At 41.1% G+C, this 21,400-nt stretch overlaps 1 protein-coding gene across 1 annotated transcript in view; it reads right to left on the bottom strand.

Annotated features, from left to right (window-relative positions):
- Positions 1-636: 636 nt before the first annotated feature.
- Positions 637-21,400, bottom strand: part of TSHZ2 (teashirt zinc finger homeobox 2) — a 233,151-nt gene continuing 212,387 nt past the window's right edge. Inside the window, exon 3 of the mRNA XM_075019556.1 lies at positions 637-10,099. The gene's annotated coding sequence lies outside the window, so the exon portion shown is untranslated. The remainder of the gene's footprint in view (positions 10,100-21,400) is intronic.

Genomic DNA, 21,400 nt, shown 5'->3' with positions numbered 1-21,400 from the left:
CCATCAAAATTTAATGAGTACAAGTCTGGGGAATCTCTGCCACGGAGAGCTTTGACTCATCGGCAGTAAATAACCCATCCCGGCCGGGCCGGCGTGCGCTGCCACACTCGGGCTCGTGACACATCGCCCGGCTTGGAGGGGACGTTACGGGGGACGAGGGAGTGCTTAGGGAAACTAAGTGTTAAACAGAGCCATCCGTCTGAGGTGGAGCACTTGAGAGAAGGGTGTTTGGTATCTCAATCATGCCTGGTTTATGGCTAGCGAGCCTTGAATTTGTGTGACAGCAGCCCAATGCCTCGCTGTAGATTACACCATAAATAACCCAGGCATGGAGTGGTCAGAGGAGCCAGAGGAGGGAAAGAAAAAGATCTGTAGAAACAAATGCGCGGTAGTGTAGTTGGATTTCTTTTTTTTCTTTTGCTTATTTTAAGTGATTATTATTTAAGGGAAAGGAGGCTGCTAGAAATCGTTCGTGAGTTTTACTGAAACAGGCACATTCCTGTGGTGGTTTTTTTTTAATTTTATTTTTTTACTCCCACAGCCTCTCCAGGTCAGTCTTTTTCTTTCTCTACAGAGAAAGAAAGGGGAAAAAAAAAAGAAAGAAAGAAAAGAAAAACCCACACAAAAATCAATCCATCAAATGTCATTACAGATTTATTAAGCCTGATGTAGAAAGACTTTTAACAGTAACATCTTCAGAAAGCATAAAAAGAGCACTTCTGTTCAGTCTTGTGCTTTGAAAATCTAAATATATTTTTATCATATAAATAATTCTTTTCATGTTTTAAGTGCATCTGTTTTTTTTTTTCCTTTTCAAATTTCCATTTTACAATTGGCCAAAACTGAAGTCTGCATTGACTGAAATGAAGCCATTTGCAAAGCTAATGATGTTGTGAAGCATGTCTATGGTGAACCATATCAGCTAGATTTCAGAAAGGTAGTTCAATGAGTGCAGCATTAAAATGAGGGACAGCCTCCAGCAAAATCATAATTGAACACACCCAAGTCCTTAATGTCTGCAGTTGGGTTTCCTGATGCAAATTACGATAACATTTCAGATGTGAGCAGTCGCTTTCCAATAGCTGCAGTGGAAAAGAGACATTTTATGCCACAAAGGAAAGAATTACCATGTTTAAAAATGTAAATAATATATGTATAGAAACCTTTTTTATGGAAATGAGGCATTCAGGATTATGTGAACAGTTTGGGCTATTTTTTTCCTTTTAAACACAACAGATAAAGATGTGTGATCTATTATTCAGGGCTTTAATTACAGTTCTAAAACTGCGGTGATTTTATTAAAAAAAAAATAAAATCCCTGGGCATAAAAAGTAATGTTTTCTGTGGTAAAGTTGAGGGATTTTTTTTTTTTTACAATGTATTTACCATGGTAAAAATACAGAACAAAAAATCACCGTTAATAGATTTCAATGCTGCAAAAATCATACACAGAAATACATCTTAAATGCACTGGAATACAGTCATCTTCCTGTAAATCAGAAAAGGCCTTAGATAAATAGGTTTGACCTGATTTAAATTTAATGAGATACATAGTCCTGATTGTTAATAATTGATTTGGGGGAACCCAAAACAATAAAAGCAGTAATCTCCTCTAGTATAAATTATACAAATTTATTTAGCAATCAACCAAAGGGGAAAAAAATGCCATTAACATTATCAATTTGTTTAGTTTAAGTTAGTTATAATAAGCAAATAATTTGAAGCAAAATTGCCAGCTAGGCTTTGAGAAAGACAGTAAATATTGGGAAGATGCGTATCTGTGATGAAGCTTTGGGGCCACTAGGTGGTACGGTCCTCCCAGCAGAAAGGCGGTTTTCCATTGTAAGGACCATTCATAATCATCAAAACCAAGTGAAACATGGTTTTGATTAAAACAGCCTGTTGGCTCAATAATCTTAGTAATTTTAAAAACATCCTTAATGTGGAAGAAGAGCACTGCAATGTCAGAAATGGCCTTGGGGCCCATTATAAACAGCAACAAAATAAATAAGGAGGAGAAATGAGAGGTCATGAAAACAAAATTAAGCTAATGTTTCAAATTTTGACAATTATGAATTGTTCCTCCAAGAAGACATTAAAAAAAAATTCAGGCACTATTAGATAAAATACAAAGAGAATAATTGTACATGTATGAGTTTTCCCATGGGACTAAGCATGCTTTAAAAGCAAAATTTGACTTAGATTTCCCCTCTTCCCCCCCGCCCCCCTTTATAGCCAGCAATTGGGCAGGTCTCATGCAAACACAGACTTGCTTCTCAGAGTTCCTCCAAAAACTCATCTCTAATTCCTTTATGAGCCATTAAAAGATGATGACCAAGAAAACAAACAAACAAAAATTACAAGCATATTTTCTATACAAAAAAAAAATAATATCCCCCATTATGGACCAATTTTTGTAGGAAACCGAAACAAGCAAATATAACAAAATCTGTGTTCATAACATGGCAATATAGTTAATATATACAAATATGTACAGTATAAAAATGCATCAAAGGCGCAACTTTTCATCCAAAGAAGCTGCAGTGCACAATGAAAAGCAGCTTGGCCCCCCTCCACTCTAAGTATACAGGCAATATATTCTATACAGCATGCACTTGTTACAAAATTAGTGCATAAGCACTGAAACATTCTACAGATAAAGTCACCGTGAGTCCTCTCGGAAAGGAGTCCCATTTGCGTTGTTAATATAAAAAATGTGTTTAATCTTTCCTTTTTGCAATTTGTAGTATATACATTTTTTTTTAAAGAGAAAGGAGCTTTTGATTCTTTTTTTGTAATTTTATTTTTTAAACAAAATTCTAGACCTAACACCACGGGTCACAGATGTAACCTGAAGACGCTGCCAATACCAAACTTACTACATACCACAAGCGCTGGGGCAGAGCAAAACCGTCAAATTTACTATTATGGCCAACTATGCTCTAGTATTTAAAATGGGTGTGGATCGCTCATGATTCCTGCTGACATAGTCAAGATAATAAAACCCAAAACAAATGTACAGAAAAACAAACAGAAGGATTAATAAGTGGTGCCTGAGCACTAGACAAAAGGGCATATTGTACCAGAGACATATGACAGTGAAGTACCCTGAGCCAAATAAGAACTGTTTAGCTTGTCAGCTTTTGCAACCTGTATTGCACATTCCAGCATTTGCTGCATTATAAAGCCAAAATACTGCATTGTACATCCTGAAGATATCTGCTGCTTTGCTTGGTGCCAACAGTGCCCAGCTGTTACTTCAGCCACAGAATCATTGCCTGTTTATAAATAGATACACATACGTACACACATGGACAGTGTGCCAGTGTATGCACAAATATACGAATGTATATAGGGGGTAGATATCTGTGTCTAGCTGCATATCTACCTAGATATGTACAGATATGTATTTTTTAATGTTACATGGACCAGCTCGTAAGTGAAAACGTTGCCCATATAAATCTTCCACATTTGAGACAATTGCATGGATGTTTAAGTACTGTAAGTACATCCCTCACCTGGGGCTGATGCCCCCGTGGGGATGCGGCTTTCCAGGGAAAGCGGTCCTTGCATTTAATGTAGCTGCATTTTTGCAAGATGTTATTTTCATTTGCTTTTTAAAATATTCATCTTTTTTTTCCCTGCTATCTCATCTAAGAAGTCTAATGAAAGAATTTGTTGCCTTTACTTAGAGCCAAAAAAAGGAAAAAAAAAAGTTTGCTCAGCTAGATGGTATGAACTCAAGCGGAGATGTACGATCTGCCAGGATTAGTATTTAATCTGTTGTCTCAAACAGGGCTTTTTACAAAGGCCTGAAGACATTTCATGAGCTGAGAGTGATGATGAACTGGAAGTTTATTACTCTGCAGTTAAGTCCAGTGGTACAGCTATTTCACTTTTAAAAATACTCTCAAAGAAAATATTGTACAGACACTTTGGTACAAGAAACAACAGTGTCATCTTAAACTTTATCTACTCTTCACATTTTTGCCAGCATAGTTAAAACAAAAAATGACCACTAGTGTAGACTGAAGTATACCGGGATAAAAGTGCTTGCACTGGTATAAAAGTGGTCCAGCAAAGCAAAATAAGCTGTACCAGTATAAAGTGCTTTATAGCGATACAACTGTTCTTACATTAGGACTTTTACCAGCATAGTCACATCAATAACAAAGTTTTGCAATCACTTCCCTGACATAACCATAAAACTTCTGAAGTGCAGACTGTGCCTTAGATTTAATCTGCACGGAGCTAGAGACTGTTTGCTGAAGTTGTTTTCAAAACCATCTAAACATGTTAGGAATCCAAGGTTAGGACCGTGAGGACGATGTTTGGGGCTGTGTAGACGGAGGGTAGATATACTGAATTCGAAGGAGTAGCTCTGGATTTACACCAGAATAAATGAATTCAGAATCTGGCTTCTGTTTTTTAGAAGTTGGTATAAATAAAGCTGAAGACTGAAATGGAACGGGAGGGAGGCAGTCGCAGGGAAGATTAGGAACGTGCTGGCAGGACACGGCACAGCGCGTGTGGGATGCACACCCTCTCCCTGGGCTTTTACACTTGGCACGTTCATTTGCAAAGGTATGTTGGCTTCTATTACCACTGTAAACCCACTATTTTTATTTTTTCAGTCTTTCACTGTCCTTCCGGAGATGATTGGAGAACAAATTCCTAAATTCTGTGTGCTTGTGTGATGTCAACCACTGCAGGAAATAATTAACAAAAGAAGAAAAAAGAAAATCCAGGAAACATTTCTTTCTGGAATCACTACCTAGTGGCTCACGCAGGGCCACCAACAGAAAGATTTAACTTGACTTCAGGTGCTGACAAATTAGGACCTCAATTTGGTGAAATGTGAATTGAAATCTGCTTTTAGGTATGTATAATTTATTCTTCAGTTGCAAGTTTTGAAATGTTACATTTGCTGTGGTCCACGCTGTCACATATAAAAAAGGCTCAGTTTACACCTACCACTGTCCAGCTCAAAATCTTCAGCACCATTACTGAAAAGTTCTCAGTTTTAGTGAAATTCGATAACCTCTTGCTGATCATTTTCAACCAAGGACAGAGGTTTGGCAACAAGGAAAGTTGCAACCTGTGGGATAAATTGTGAGGCGGAGCAGGAAACCCAGGCCAACAAGACCACAGTGGTGTTGACCCTGTTGTGACTCTGAAACCCAAAGAGAAGGTGGTCTGAGGTCTCCTCTTGGGTGGCCGGTAAACAGGAATTACAACTCTATGTAGCTCCTGGGAGCAGCTTCCTGGGAGCAAAAAATAATATGTCAGGTTGTACTGTAAGAAGATGGGCACATACCAGTAGCACTTTTTCAAAATATATAGAGGTGGTTATATCAGTGCTCTTGCCTGGGGACAGATGGCCTTTAAAGCCTGCTGTAATTGCAACATATTGATCTGGAATCTGTGATCAATAGTGTCTTTATAGAGAGAATTTTAAATATAAATTGCATCGTATATCTGTTTGCGAAGACAAAAGTCCTCTGTGACGGAGATCCACCTCCACTTAGCTGAGGCGCTTTCTCCAGCCTGAGCGTTATGAGAGGGGACGGGGACGGTGGCCACAGCCCAGCCTGGCCTGGGGTGCTGAGCAGAGCCATTTCTTTGCTGGGAGGAAAGCTCTGCCAAAATTCGGTTGCCATCTTTCGTTCCCTTGCGTTTTCTCAACAGGTTTGATTGCAAGGTAATATTCACAGCAAGAACGAACCCAGGGCTGACCGGAGCTGCTGTGCTTGAACCAGAGCAGCACCTCCGTGGCAGGATCAGGCCATTAGTAATTAGCAGAGACCAAATGTCCGCTCGGTAGCTCTCATCCAGAGGCTGCCCCGGGCCAAAACTCTGTTACTTTTGTACTTTCCCGATCACCGAGGGCAGCTTGCTGTCCGTGCAAAGCCCGCATGGACGCTTCCCAGTGGGAATATCCCTTTCTATTTTAGGAACTGAACTGTTGGTATAAATTAGTCAATAAACATGGTGCTTTATCAAAACACGATTAAGGAAAGCAAAGAGACCAAAAATTAGGGAAACAATCCTTGCCATCCGAGTGTGTGAGTTGACTCAATAGCCTGTAAAACTGGCTTGGAAGGCTTCAACCCCTATCGTGTTAATATATAATTATTGATTTTTAAAATGACTTCTTATATCCTCCATGATCTCTAAAAAAGCGAGGGAGGTCAGTCTTGAAAATACTTTTACAAGTAGGTAATAAAACCCATGATAAGTTGCATTGACAAGTAATTACTAGGCAGGTTTGTTAGCGGATTCTCAAAGTTTGTTTTTTTTTAAACCAACAATTATTATTGTACTAATGACAGCCATTTTTAAAGTTAAGTGTCCTTCTCCCTCTCAGCTTAAATAATAACGACCTGGAAAAAACACCTGAGACTGATCCACTGAAATTCTTATATATTAGGCTCCAAAGAGATGCTAATTACGTCTCCCTCTTTTATAATAGAACTTTTTTCTTATGGTGCTATGGTTTATTTTGACATGGATGGTGGCGGGAAGGGAGCTGTGGTTTCTGAATAAATCTCTCAAAGCAGTGTGTAAGGGTAACAATTCTTACTGCTTTATTGCAGTGCAAGAGCATAAACAGCTTGGATATGTGGTGTATCAATATGCCACTTGTTAATAAGCAAGGATGTGAATCATAAATATTCGGCTGTTTGATCACCAGGCTTTTAATTAATGTTTTGATGATCTCCAATAAGAATAAAAGTCAGAACGCTAGATATTGAGTAGATACGACAGAGAAAAGATGCAATGATTTTCTGTGTTACCTGATTTATATGACAGATAAACTATCAACTCATCCAGTTTCGTACAGAGGAAGAGAGAGGAGAGATGTACATTTTCTTTTTTTATATCATATTGTAAAAAAAAAAAAATCACTTAATTCAAATGTGTACCTAAAATGTTCCCAGAGGATAGTGATGCAGGCAAAATAATCAAGGTTTAGCACTGTGTAATAAAGGTTTGTGGCCAGATTTTAAATGAAGTAGCTGTTTCTGCACTTGCCTGTGCTGGAGTGAAGCCTCCTGAGCAAAACACGCTGCTGGGCCGACCAGACCTCCCTTGGGGGGACTGGCATTCCCAAAAACCTTGAGAGGGGTTTGCAGCTCTGGGGTCCCAGGTGCCGGCACAGCTGGGGCTGGGGCGGCCGATGGTGGGACCGTGTTTCCTACCATCACCACGAGCCCGTGGCTCACCAGCTACGGGGCACTGAGAAAGCCTCTTTTCTGCCAAAATTGAGTGTGAGGAGCCCCAGCCCTGGATGCTGTGGGCTGCCTCTTGTGGGAAGAGGGCTCCTTGCTCCTTGCAGCGGCCTGTGTTGGCATCCGTGCGGCTTGGCCATGGCTGCAAGCGGCAAAACATACTGCAAGGAGGGTTTATACCAGAGCAGACGGCAAAATGCCCAGCTGCGACAGGGCACAGGATCGGGGTCGTCTGAAGTTGGTGGGAACTTCCCCCATCGGATGCTACAATAAGCCAAATATTTTTTCTAGATAATCCAAAAGCTCGGGGAAAGGAGCGGGGCTGCAGATAGGCATGTAGTTTCTCCCAAGTGGCGTTTTGCCGCGGCACTCGCTGCCTTTGGGTCTGTGCCGCAGGACCCACCTTGTGCAACTTCACTTAATAACTCTGAACCGGGCTGTGCAATTTAACAGCTTCTGAGGAGCTCGATGCTAATGCATTGATTTTGCTTTAATAGAATTTTGTTGTCAATGGCTGGTGCTCAGCACGGTGCAGGCTTCAATCTTAACCCATCTGAAGGCTCTGCTCGTTTCCAGTTGAGCTCCGTTCATTTCCAGTTGAATAGGTTAAGCAAAGACAGACCTCACTGTTCTCAATTCACTTTATGATCCTCCCATCATAAAAAATAATATCAGCACCTTGCTTTTCATGTCAGAACTACATTTGAGCTGCTATTCCCTATGCCCATGAGTAAATCCCATAAAAGCCGCCCCGTTGTACTGTCGCTATTTTTCCTTGTGGATGATTGATTGATGGATGAGTGCTGACACTTCAATGAAGCTATTTCGACTGCCATCTCAATCCGATGATGTGAGGGGTATATTTTCTGTCCATGCCTCATTACTTCAGAATGACATTCCTGGAACTTCATTTACTTTTTCCCTCCTTCCCTCAAGCGCCATATTTTTTCCCATCTAGGTTATGCATGCCATAAAAAAAGCAATTTGCTATTATATGTGGCATAAGGGCAACACTTTCCCTAGGAGGTAAATAAGAAGGGCCTTTTTTCCTCCTCCATGTTGAGTTTAGGGATCATGTCAAAATTTCCCAAACAATGTCAAAACAGGCCCTTCTGCACATGCCACAGGGAATGCAGTAAACGTATTTAGTCTGATTTTGTGAATGCTGCCCTTCAATTATATCCTTGAACGTCTAAACCAAAACAATAGTAAAAGACAGCCCAAAGCCCTCTCGTATTTGAGAAGGATCCTCTTCTCAACTTGTGCCTAGCACACTTTGAATATTTCATTTGCAATGGAGTGGCGATTTACAGCTTGATCCAGGCTTATTTTTCCTTTGAGAGTAAGGGAAGTTCGTCGTTAAATGCAGAGATGGATTTGCCTACTGGAGGTTGCTTTCGCTGCGAGGAAATGCTCAGCGAGAGTAAACAGGGCTGCGCCTGATTTTCCAAGCAGTGTACTAGGTAACGTGAGACTTGTGACATTAGCATATCCTGGAAGATTTTGTGAGTTGACTCGGGACCCGATTTTAATCTGTGTAATACAGTATTCCCGTTAATAATAATGTATAATTAAGACATCCGTTAAAAATCCATAACGTTAATTTAATGGAGAAAATCTAATACAGTTCTATTGGAATTTTTACGTTAAATTAACTTTAACGGGCTTTTAATGGATGTCTTAATTAGATCTCATTATTAACGTGAATATTCCACAAATTAAAATTGGGACCTCAAAGTTTTAATGAAAAAAGTTACAAGCACAAATTTGAAATTGCCATCTTTTTAGTCCCCTTCTCCCCAGGTCTCGGTTGACTTGAAGACAGCTGTAGTTTCCAGCCTGTCCATGCCGGCGGTACTAGCCAGGCCGGACAGAGCGCGTGACCAGATTCTGATCTCATTTACGGTGGCATAAATCCAATGTAACTCCATTGACTACAACAGAGAGCTTTAGATTTACACTCACCTAACTGAGAAAGGAATTCTACTTTTATTCTTTTATATCTATATATAGATATTTATATAGTGATATTTATATATAGATATACCTATATTTATATAATGTTCAATAATCTAATAATAGTACTTTCGTTTAAAAATCACTCCATCGCATATGTCTCGTCATAAACCGTAATGGAGATTTAAATATATATATATATCTGAGGAAAAAAACAAACTGAAAATAAACCATTTTAAACAAATCTTTGGCAGCAACATGGTTAAGCATAACTATTTGAACAACTTGCACAGAAGATTAACATTGTTCAGAGGTTTTTTGGCTCAGAATCTGTTTTAACTTAATAATTCTTGTACTTACTGTGATGTATTGATCCCTAGTGCAATGACTGGATTGGGCAACCCAGGTGCAACAGTAATAGCTGCACAGAATAGAAACATTTCCTTTAGACAAACTATCCCAAAGGGGTTATAAATAGGAAATGGACATTACCATGAAAAGTAAAGCTTCCAATGTGACTGCATCTTGTGTAGCACACTTGGACATTAAACTATGAAGAATTTTTTTTCCTGTCAAGTGTTACAAATTGACGAAATAAGTACATCAATGTTCTCAGTCATTATCTTACTTCAGTGGCACTTTGTTTTAGTGACAGCAAAAAGGGACAGTGGAGACCAGACAGCCCCAGTGCAGTTTATCAATGAAAATCTAATATCGTCCATAAGCAGGGGAGTGGAAATCAATACTTCATTACCAAATTGTTAGTGAGGATGAAGAAGAATAGCGGGAGTTTTTTTGGCAGTCTTCTCTGTCCGGGTTGTTGTGAGTTCAATGTCAGGATCGGAGTGACGCGCAGGGGTGGGCTGGGTGTGGGAAGCCTGGGCTGGAGAGCTGGAACTAAGGCATTCGTCCTGTAAGCAGAATAATAATAATAACAACTATTGTTACCAAGTTTCTAATCACGATTCCAGATTTTATTGAATATGTACTTTTATCAATAGACATTTCTGGAAATGAGTCAGCTTTGCTTCACTTTGTCCACCCATAGGCTCACAAAAAGCAAGGATGCAGAAATGTGAATAAAACCCCCAGATCCTTATGTCCGTAACCGTGCAGGGATTAGTGGGTAAACTCCAACTGATGCTGCAGCTCTGCCTGGTCCTCTGAGTGTGTTACTCTGCATCTCTGCTTTTCCCTCATGTTCCCTAAACCTGGGCAATACAACGAGCTTCTTTCTACTATCAGCCAAGAATAGACTCTAAAATCCTCGTGGTGAGTTGGATATCTTGGTATCCACATTGTGTTTCATTACTTGACTATCGCTGTGTTATTTCTGGTTGTTGTGGCACCTCCCCGGCATTAAAAGCCGCTGTTCTTCTAATGGAGCTTTTCCATTGTGCAACTACTAAAAGTGCTAAGTGACTCAAGTTGTGAAGTTACTTCTACATAGAGACAGAAGGTGCTTGCTTTATTTAATTTCAAGATGTGGGTTTAAAAGTTCAGCCCAAAGCTGAGTCGTGTTTTGCTTATAACCTGAGAGAAAGATACTGAGAAAAACAGTAGAAAAAAACAACTGGAAAAATAGGGTGAGAAATGAGGCAGGCAATAAGTAGAGTGAAAGTCAATCTGGAGAGAGCACAAAGGAAAAAAGACCAGCAGCGGGCAAAGAGAAATATGTTGCTGAAAAATATATTATCTGTTCAAGGCCACGGACATTTCAGCAAACACAACTCAAATCCTGCGGCGTGTTGCCTGTGTTCTGGCTAAATCAACTGGAAATTCAGTAGTAGCTTTATTTAAAGTAAAATAAACTCAGCTTTTCAAAAAATTCCATATGAAAACAAAAAAGTCCATTGACTTCATGCTATTTAGTTTATAATTTGGTTTGTTTTACAATATCTTCACTTTTTCAGTTTTCACAGTGATGCTGAGTTTTGCATTGGCAACCCAAACCTGCTATGGAGAAATTGTTGGAAGGGAAGAAGAGGTTTTGGCAGCTGAATGTAGAGACTTTTGGCAACTGAGGATGCACGGAAGTCAGTTGGAAATTGCGGTGAATACCTTAGATCGTTATTCCCACTTAAAAGATAGTAAAAGCAATCCATGTTGACACTTTAAAATGTTGTCTTTAGGTTTCAGAGGTAACGTTCCAGAGCGATTCACACTTTGCAAAGCTATTATTTTTCACTGCAAAAAGGACAAAGCTCTGTCAGTTTACACCTTGTTCAAATTTTAAAGAAAGCCAGAAGCCTTACTATTGTAATGCCTAGCGCTGAAATACAGTAATGCCGTGAGCTGGCTCTGCTCCTGCGGCCAAGTCAGCTGCAGAGTCACCCTCTGCAAACAGTCCAAGTGCAGAATGCAGAGATAGCACAGGCATTCGACTTCACCTTTCCAAGTAGTTTTTTGCAGCCCTCACCGGGATGGAAAGCTATATTTGTGGCATGCCACATAAGTCCTGCCTTGGATCATATCAAGCTCTGGAGTAGCTCTGACATGCAGAGCATCTGCCTAACTCCTGGGTGCAGGACACAGACACTATGGGCTCGTCCCACATAGGACAACATGAGGGGCAACGGTGACACAGCCGACCGCAGGAGCGATAACTCTTGATTAATTCAACTCTGCCTCCAGAATGTCGTTAGGACAATTAAGCAGCATGTAGTATTACTGAAAGTGCTAAATCTGGGAAGGAGTCCTGGTTTGAAGCAAAGTAACTGCAGAGTGCTGGTTCCCTGCCAGTGGGAAATATTTATCAAGGGCTTGGATTGGAAAACTGAAAAGCCAAACTCCTGCCTCCTTTTCTTTTTGATTCATTTGAGGAAGGTCCTTAGACTTTTGTATTAGACCAGCCATAAAATCAGCTTAGTAATATTCCTGGTTGCTCCCACATCACAAGGGGAGCATGCACAGAGCAACTTTAAGGACATTGTTAACCCTTGGCAGAGCTCTTTAGGGGCACATCAGTCAGCGTGTAAGTCCGTGAGAAACTCTTCTAGCAACAAGCCTGCTTCAGAAGCTCTCGCCCCTTCCTATCATTTCCACCCTATGGTATGATACAATCCTCAGCTGCAGCTCTGCAACCGTCCGTGGGTCTGTACCACCCTAGCCGAAAATTGGATCTCTTCCTGATGTGTCTCACAAAAGGCCACACAAACACTTCCAAGAGGAGTCCCCAGCGCAGGGCTGGGGCTGCACAGGCAACGGGAGGGTGGACACCTCTTCAACTGGTTTTGCTGCTGGAGGAAAGATAAGATGGAACAAGGTGCCTGGGAGCTGGAGCGGATTCTCTGCACTGCTGCATGTGTGCAGGCAGTTTTGGTTTAGCACTGATATAAAAGACATTTGTGACAGTCATATAAACTTTTGAGGCTCAGTGTAACATCCACAGATGACTAAAATCAATTGGGACTTAGCATTGATTTCAATGGGATAAGTACTTCACCCCTAGGTCTTTTGGCCAACCAAAGTCTCCATCCTTGGTTTGTTTTTTTTTTTTTGCATTGATATCACTGCAGGCTGGGACAGAACTTTGGGAAATTAATTAGTGTGAGCCCTGATCAATAAGGGTCATAGTTTATGTATTTCATTATCAAGTCTCTAAGAGATTCAGGGAGTATGTGGAGAGCTTGTCACCCGCAGTCTAGGGCACAGCAGCTTGGACATTCAAACAGCACTTGACGGGCAAAGTTTGTTGCTTCCTGGGCATTTCTTGAAATGTAGTTCAACCTGAACCATAAAGAAAACTCTATCATTTAAATTATGTTATGAAAAAGCAGTTGAAAGTGTTCATTATGCTGATGTCTTGTACAGCATATGTGAAATATCAGTTGCAGATACTGAAGCTTTGCTTTTATTTAACATTAATTATCAAGCCATCAACAGATGTAAAAAGTTGCATCTATTTTAATGCAGATGTGTCAGGACTCAGGATTCCTTCTAACAATCCACTTCCCACTCCTCATCCACGGCACAGCTTCCCTCTCCTCGTTCAAATCTTGCCGTAAAAACACAGCTGTGAAACCTTCGAAATAGGAACTCTCAAACACGTCTGCAATCCGAGACAACTGTCAACTGTATGTCAACAGCTAATCGTGCATGTGTCCGGCCTCCACGGACTGGCACCAGTGCTGCTCAGCTGTGCTCCTTAGCCTCGCATAGCTCCTGGTTCATGCGAGCAGCGGTGAGCTCGCTCCTTCTTTCATGCACACACGTGCACACACATGCCAAATCCCATGCTTTTGTTTGCTCCCTCTAGTCTCCTTTTTCCCCTTTCTCCATGGCCCAAAGCCACACTAACTGAATGCTGCAGCTTCCTGGGGGATAGGACATGGGCTGCCTGCTCATGGGGTGGGTTTTAAGTTCTTCACTTGGGGATTGCTGTCACTGTTTGCTTTTTGGTTTCTGCAGGAGAACACCGACCACTTCAGTGGCACCGTCCAAGGTGTGATGGTACCCTAGAGCCAGGCAGATGACAGCAGGTTCATATGTTTATACTGGTTTTTTTTGTATTCCAGATCTTTGCTAATATCATTTTATCATCTAGTAGTGTAATAGGATAATAAAAATGACAATACGTATCTGTGATCCACCCACCAAAGTCCACGGAAGTCTATGGATCAAAACCTTTTCATGCTGCTGCTGTACCTATAGTAATAAATTGCAGGACTCTTAAAAGGCCAAACGGAAAGACACAGACAGTCCCTTTGTGGTTACCAAACAAGTTATCTCTAGATGTCATTTTTGACCTACTTTTGCTAGATTTTTACAGCAGCAGAAAATCTGTTCCTTAAAGAATCATGCTCACGTGCGTAATACCTAGATAGGGAGAAAAAGCAAATCTGGATATATTTTATTTCATTTAGGACTCCTCTCACCATGAATTACAATATTACAGACTCTAAATGCCTTCTCGTTACCCATAATTATAACTAAAATTATATCAGTCTAAACAGTAACTACTCAAATGATTCATCTTGATTCTAAGGAGCATGCTCTTCTAAGTTATGCCTGCCCATCCATTTTAAAGCTTTGCGGCAGGAAAAGCTTTCCAGAAGGTCATTTAACAGCACATTAAATAAATAAATAGAACATATTTGTTTCAGAAAACACACTCTAATATGGTGGGAAAGCGCTTTGGGAGAGGTAAGAATAACTCTTGTGAAAACTAATACTTTCAGCTCTTCTTCATTCTTGCTGAGGGCGCAGCACCCACCCAAACACACGCAGAGGCTCCATGTGATGCCAGCAGGAAAAAGTCCTTAATGTTCTTTAATACCGAAGGGTGCCGTGCCAAGAAGCTGCACTGTGCGCTGCACAGAAGTGGCAGCCAGCTGCTGCCCAGCAGCCGAGCACGGGGAGAGGAGGACGCAGCAGCACAACCCACCGTGGTCACCAGCAGGTCCCTGAGCCCCTCGTGTCCCTGCAGAAGGCACCGGACTTCACGTTTGCTGGCCGTGCTGTCGGCCACGCGGAGAGGGGAGTGTGGAAAATGGTCTTCTTTATTGTAAAAGTAAAACATATTTCTGTCCTGTGATCTAAGCTTATGAGAATGCGGGACAAGATAATGGAAAAGAAATGTGGGCTCTAGCTCAGATGTTCCTGGGGTGTGTCTGCCTAAACACAAAACTGTCTGACTCTGGTAACACCCAGGTGCAGGAATTCAGAGACCTCATTGCCTGGGATGATGGAAACTGCACTTAATAAAAACTTGAAGTCATTAAGTTGCATTTATCTCAGGAAACCCTTTGTTGAAGACACTTTGTTCGGAGGCTAAGGCCAAGGCCAGATAAGAGACCTCTGGATTTCAGCAGCAAGATCATCAGAGCACGCATCTGCAGCTGGTGCAAAACACCTTCTCTGTAGGAGGTTAATGAAGTTATGCTGACTTACCTCAGCTGGCCTGGCCCAACAGTTTTGCCATATAAAAGAAGAATGCGCTTTTTGAGTTTCTTATTTCCAGAAACTTCTGTTATCTGTGCATATAGTTTTGTATGACAGATTTTTTTAGCTGTGACCTGGCTGAGCAAAATTCTTAAGCATATGCCTACTTGTATTGCGCACAGTGCAGTGAACACAGTGATCCATTTCTGCGAGGAACTGTACATTAATGGTACCAAACACCATGGCTGGGCTGCACAGATACAGCAACGCTGACATTTTAGGGGCACACTTGTGCAGGCATGTATGTGTACCAAACATGCTGCCTGAGACCTAAGAGAGAGATGCAAAAATTCTTCTGCATATACGTAATATTTTATGTACAAATAAATATAATATACAGACATAAATATATTTTTATATGTAAGTATATATATATGTATTTCTAGACAAAAAGCAGCCCAGCCAGACCTACTGAATATGTGCAGCGGTGCCCAGCTCACTAGGGTTACTAGACATCCCTGAACAAATACAGTTAGATCCTCCAAATCCACCTGAACAACATGGCTTGAGAAAACGCTGACATCTGTTAGCCTGAGCGGTTCCCCAGAGGGCAGGCAGTTTCTTCTGCGAATGACTAGAAAAAGATCCGGGAGTATTTTAAAAGCAAGAACGATGAGACGCATCCCCAAAAGACAGAGGCAAACGATAGATGCAGTAAGGGTGGAGGTGAGTGCTGCTGGCTGAAGCTGCCCCAATCCTCCCTCCGCCTGCGACCGCTCACCAGTGTCGACTGCATGGTGCTGTCGCTCAGGGGGCTATTTAGGCTGAGAAAAATCAGCAAGAAGAATTCCCCCCCCTCCTCCCTGATAGTTTGGGCAATCTAGATCTTTGCATAGGCCCAGCAGCTAAGGCAGTGATGCTGGGGGTAGGGTTGGTGCAGAAGGACAACTGGCTTTGCTGCCAGAAGCAACGCGCGCTCGGCTCGTCCTCAGCTCCTTCCGAGGGAGCCAGGAGAGGAAGGGAAGAGAGCGAGCTGGGTGCTAAAGCCCAGTTGCCACCCCCAGAGATCTGGTGTGCGTGGCTTTAGGCAAATCATTTCACCTCCCTGCACGCCTCAGCTGTTTAGCCGATAGATAGAGTCAGACGAAAAATTGGGAGCTGCAGCTCGCCGTGTCTTCGGAGAAACCCAATGAAATGCTGGGCTGGTGGAGAGAGTGGGATTTCTGCCACTTGTGTTGAGAAAGGCCAAGATTTCAGCCCGGATCTCAGCTTGGGCCTCAAGGCGACATAGGATACACACATGCTTCAGTTACAAAGAAGAGCACAGATGATATCTAACGGGCACAAAGCATCCTGACACTTAACTGGTCCCTCCTAATCGCTTGTGCACACAGACAAAGCCTGGTACAGGAGTATCTGGAAGGATCACAGGCTTGTAAAGAGAAAAAAAAATGAGAGGATGTTTAATTTTTGGTTTTGCCTATAAATAAAGTATAGTCATCAAATCACAATGTATTTGAGAGCACATGTTATTGACAGCCTATTCTTGGAGGAAAAAAAAAGTGGATTTTTTGGCAAAGTTTCTCTATTTGCTAAAGATTAAATTGTTCATTGTACAGGGCACCATCTGCCCTTGGAGAGAGATTTAGTTGATGGCAGCTGCAACCAAAGTGTGGAAGATATAGCTGAATTTCTGGTTTCTTTTCAACTAGCAACTGTCATTACAGGTCACATGCAAACTGTGTCATTTTCTGTGACAAGCAGGTTCTGTAGACTTGGGTGCTTGCTACATTTTAAAATGCCACCTGTATAGATCCCAGAAGAGAAATAGCTTTTGTAACACACCTTGAAAAAAAAGTGAATTTAGAGCAGATAAGACAAAACAATTATGGTTCAACCATCTGGACACTGGTGGTGGGTTCAAGTCCCAGGTTGACATGGATAGAGGTCAGGATGTACTGGCGGGTCACGTAAAGCTAGATTTCCTCAGTTAATTTAGGTGCTTAAAAAGGCCAAATTTTCACCTGCGAGTGTTTACTCAACTGCTGCATAATTCCTAAATTGCCTCCTTGTTTCCCTTGTGTTGTAATTCCTGGAGAGATTAAACCCCACATTTTTTCAATTCAGAAGAGAATTTCTTAATCATCAAACTAGAGGCTATTGCGGGAGGGTTTTCTCCCAACCCCACCTATTGAGCTATGGCATTAAAATGTCTAGATTCACTGCGTGACAGCAAAGGCTACTCGAGAGTGGGGAGATGCTGATCCTATCTCTGCGTTCAGAGCTATTTTGATATTACACAGAATTTATCACTGGCCAAAGTGAACACCTCCAGGAAGGAATTTGTACCTCTTCCCTCTCTTCCGAACACTGTAACTCTTCTGCAGGAGAGATATGTTCCCCTTCTCTGCTGAACAAAATGGGAGGGGAGAAGTTAAGAGCACGCTGGTAGATTTTATTAGGACTAAGAAACAAAGCAAAACAAAAAAGCAAACCCAAACCTCTTTCCTTTCATCCCTGCCTTGCTATGAAAGTGCCTTCATATTTCCAGGCTTGCTGACAATATTTCAGGATGGTACATCACACACCGTCTCCTCTGGAACAGCAGACATTGTCAGTGCTGGGAGACAACTGCTCTCTGGATTGTACTTCACAAAGATTCTGTATAAAGCATTTCTATGAAAAAAAGGTTTTTGAAATTTGTGAGTCTTTTAGCCTTTCAGACAAGAATGAGTTCTGGTTAATTTTCGTCTGATGATTTCCACACTTTCTGCAAGAAAAACAACAGCTACTATTGCCTTAAGACAGACTGAACTAGTTGTAACATGCCTAGATATAAGATTTTTTTTTTCACATAAAAGAATTTGCAGGACATAAATTTGTTCTCAAGTTTATTCTGTTCAGTTTAACTTTTTGGTCTTCTATCACATTTTGTCATGGTAGAATGGGATCACATTTTGAAACAGAAACTGCTACTGCTGGTAAATTTTTAACAAATCAGGACTGATTAAATCTATGGGTTTAGATAATAAGGTTTTTTTTTTTAATGGGTAGAGGCTTTGCCTTTCCAGCAAAATATTGTTCATCATTTCAGGTGTCAGCGCATCTTTCTGATTGCTCCATGATGTGCCCAGACCAGTCAAGCCATACCTCCTTGGGAAGGCTCACGCTTCCATATCTCTTTGCTGCTGCCGAACGGAGCCACACTCAACCCTCACCCTCACTTAGGCAGATGCACCTATTTCCATCCACGATTTGAGCCAGGTCAAGTGCTTTCAGGATTAATGTCTTTAAAGAGACATCCAGAAAAATGCTTAAAATCTAAGATGATGCTTGTTTGGGTTACTTTTTGCAGAAAGCATTAATCGGTAGGAGAGGAGGGCTGCTTATGTGGATTAGTGTGCAATATGCTGGTTTCTTCTTTCTTTGTGAGGAAGCGCTTAAAACACAAATTCCCACCTTAAAAACCAAACCAGTGCGAGCTACAAGTAAATCACCTACTCTGTGGTGCCAGAACTGCACATGCTCTTCTGCTGCTGATTTATCTACAAAATATATCACATGCCAGTTACATGAATTAGGATCATGGGGAGAAGGGAATCATTAGAGAGTAGAAGAAACTCTGACGCATAAAGAAAACTTATCCGTTTGTCTGCTCCGCGATGCCTGTTTTATTTCCCCTTCATGCACTGACAGTACTGATGAGGCAACGGATGCTGCAATCCTAAGCAATTGCTTTTGGGGGTAGCATCATTAGGGTTGCAAATGTTTGATACAGCAATAGTTTTGAATTGCCAGGCAGGCCCTTTTTCCTGGTCATTGCAATGTGTTTAGCGGTGCTGGTAGGTGAACGGCACAGCCTGGATCAGGTATTTCACTCCCGGTGCTGTTTCCTTTGCTATCAGAGTGCCTTGAAAAGCCAGGTAAATTAGACTTGGAGAAAGGGACACTGCATCTTTGAGTAATGAGGCTGGGAAACAGGGAACACATTTTCCACTAGCTCATGTCTCACTGTATGGCATTCCGATTTCGTGACACTTCATAATAAATCATTGCTTATCACTCACATGGGAACATAACATGGTTCAAGTTAAGATTCGTTAGTGATTGTAAAGAAGAAACATGAATTGCTCTATATCAGGGCTTTTTGATCATCTTTCTGTCCACTGCAGGCATTTTTTTATCGTAATATTTACAGTAACTGTTGTTTAAAGCATAAATAAAAAGGAAAAGAAAGAGCAGGAAATATGAATAATGAAAATAAATTTATTTGTCTTATTTATGTGTTTATGTAAACATTTGGCAATTGCTTTGCACAGCAGCTTGTATTCAGTGTCACAGACTGCTGCACCGACATAAGTTTCTAAAGCTGGGATTTTAAATATATATATATGTGTATGTGCTTATACAAAAAAAACTAAATGCCAATACATTCATTTTCTGGAGGAGAAGGTTCTAGCAAGCACATCTAGAGCCAGTTTTCTTTAGCATGACTACTGCAGGGAGAAGAGAGCGGGACCCTGTCCTGCAGTGCCGTCCCTCCCGGACCGGTAACACAACGGCAGCAGAAACCTGGTGCCATCCTCAACGGTGGCGAAAACCTCGCCTGCCTGGAGATGAGGGAGAGGCCGAACCAGCTGTACTTGGGGTGAATCTGGGCTGTTCCCTGTCAGCCTCTTACCTGGGCCTGGGTGTCCTTCAAAGGCTGAAGGAAACAGGGCTTCATGTTCAGTACGAGGGATATCTGAGGGGGGATAATCCTCGCTTCAGCCCCTGTCCCTGCAATGAGCTCAGGGACGGCAAAATGGGAGCTCGAATGGGACAGGCGTTGTGGATGTATTCGGCTATATATTCAGGCAGTTCACTGCCTTCTCTGACCTTCAAGAGATGGATTTTTTTCTGTGTGCTGTAGTTCACAACTTTTTCATCAGCAGTTTAGGGAGAGGAGTGAAAAGCTTATGGGTTTACAGATGACATCGGTAGTGCTTTAGGGGAACGGTAAGTTTATTATAAAAAGACCTACTAACTGAAAAAATGGGAGCTTGCTAAAATAAAGAATTGTAACGCATATGCAGAAATTTTTCACCGAAAAGAAAAACCAATAAATCTATTCCTGCCCTTGTGTTACAAATAGTTTTACTTTAATTTGTTTTCTTTACCTTTTGGGTTTGATTGTGGGAGGTACCTAAAACTCTGGGATAACCTGAGAGAAATCAGATAAGGTAAATATTTGCTGCAACTATGGCTTTGATTATTCCCCCTTCAGTAATTTGCTATTTACTATATTAATCAACTATATAAAATGTCATTTCTACTGCTCCCTGGCTGAATAATTTCCAAAACTACAAACAGCTTTCAAGATAGTTGCCAGACAGGCGCAAATTAATACTTTCAGAAACTCTTCCTAGAAACATTCCCATGAACAGAATTTTTCGCACCCTCTATTTGTGTAAAGGAAATACAGTTGGGTTAAAAAAATTGCCAAATTATTATTTTAGACAAATTCTTGCATATATTTTTTCTGGCTTTATTCCAGTTGAATATTGATCCTTTATAAAAAATATAAAATACGTTAATGTTTACCTTTGCTACAATAAATAGCCTTGTGATAAGAGATGGCAATGGAAGTAAGCATGTAGTTAACTCTTTGCAGGATTAGGGGCTTAATTTAGTAGTTATGAAAACGAGACCTGATCTGCTTTTACTGAGGCAAATAATCCTCTTGATTTGTGGGACAACTTGTCTGAGTAAAATGGCATACGACCAAGACACTGTAAATTCAGTTGCCTGATCCATCTGATCTCTCTCCCTGACACTCCAAATCACAAGTATTTGTGGCTATACCGGCCGCTGTCTTTGATCTCCAGCATGTTCTCTTAAACTCAGTTTTGCTTCTTGTATTCACGGTCTAGGTCACCGTAAGCTCGTCCCTTGTGCTCAAAAAATCCCCAAACCATATACAATAAATGCATCACGCACAAAAATGCAAAATCCCCCAAATATCATTTTTTTCAAAGAAAAAAAGGCTTTTGGTTAAGCAAACAACATTAGATGCATTTATTATATCTTACTTTTCACCTACTACAGATAGATGATTATATACAAGAATTAAAGCCCCCAAGTCTTGACCAAGGAAAAAGACATAGTTTTTCTAGTATATGTGATACAGACTCTTAATCTGCTCTCACTGGAAGTGGTATAGTGAATGGGATTATTCTCCATTTATTTTGGCTTACACTAAACTGGAATTTTTGCCCCATAAGCTTCCTGTAATTTTTGTAAGTGGAACTGCCTTTGTCAGCATTCTTAATATTTCCCCATGGAAATGG

Source organism: Buteo buteo, chromosome 2 (assembly GCF_964188355.1).
Source record: "Buteo buteo chromosome 2, bButBut1.hap1.1, whole genome shotgun sequence".
In the NCBI taxonomy this organism is placed as follows: domain Eukaryota; kingdom Metazoa; phylum Chordata; class Aves; order Accipitriformes; family Accipitridae; genus Buteo; species Buteo buteo.
The sequence above is the reverse complement of the archived record's forward strand: the minus strand, read 5'-3'. Positions and strand labels throughout refer to the sequence as shown.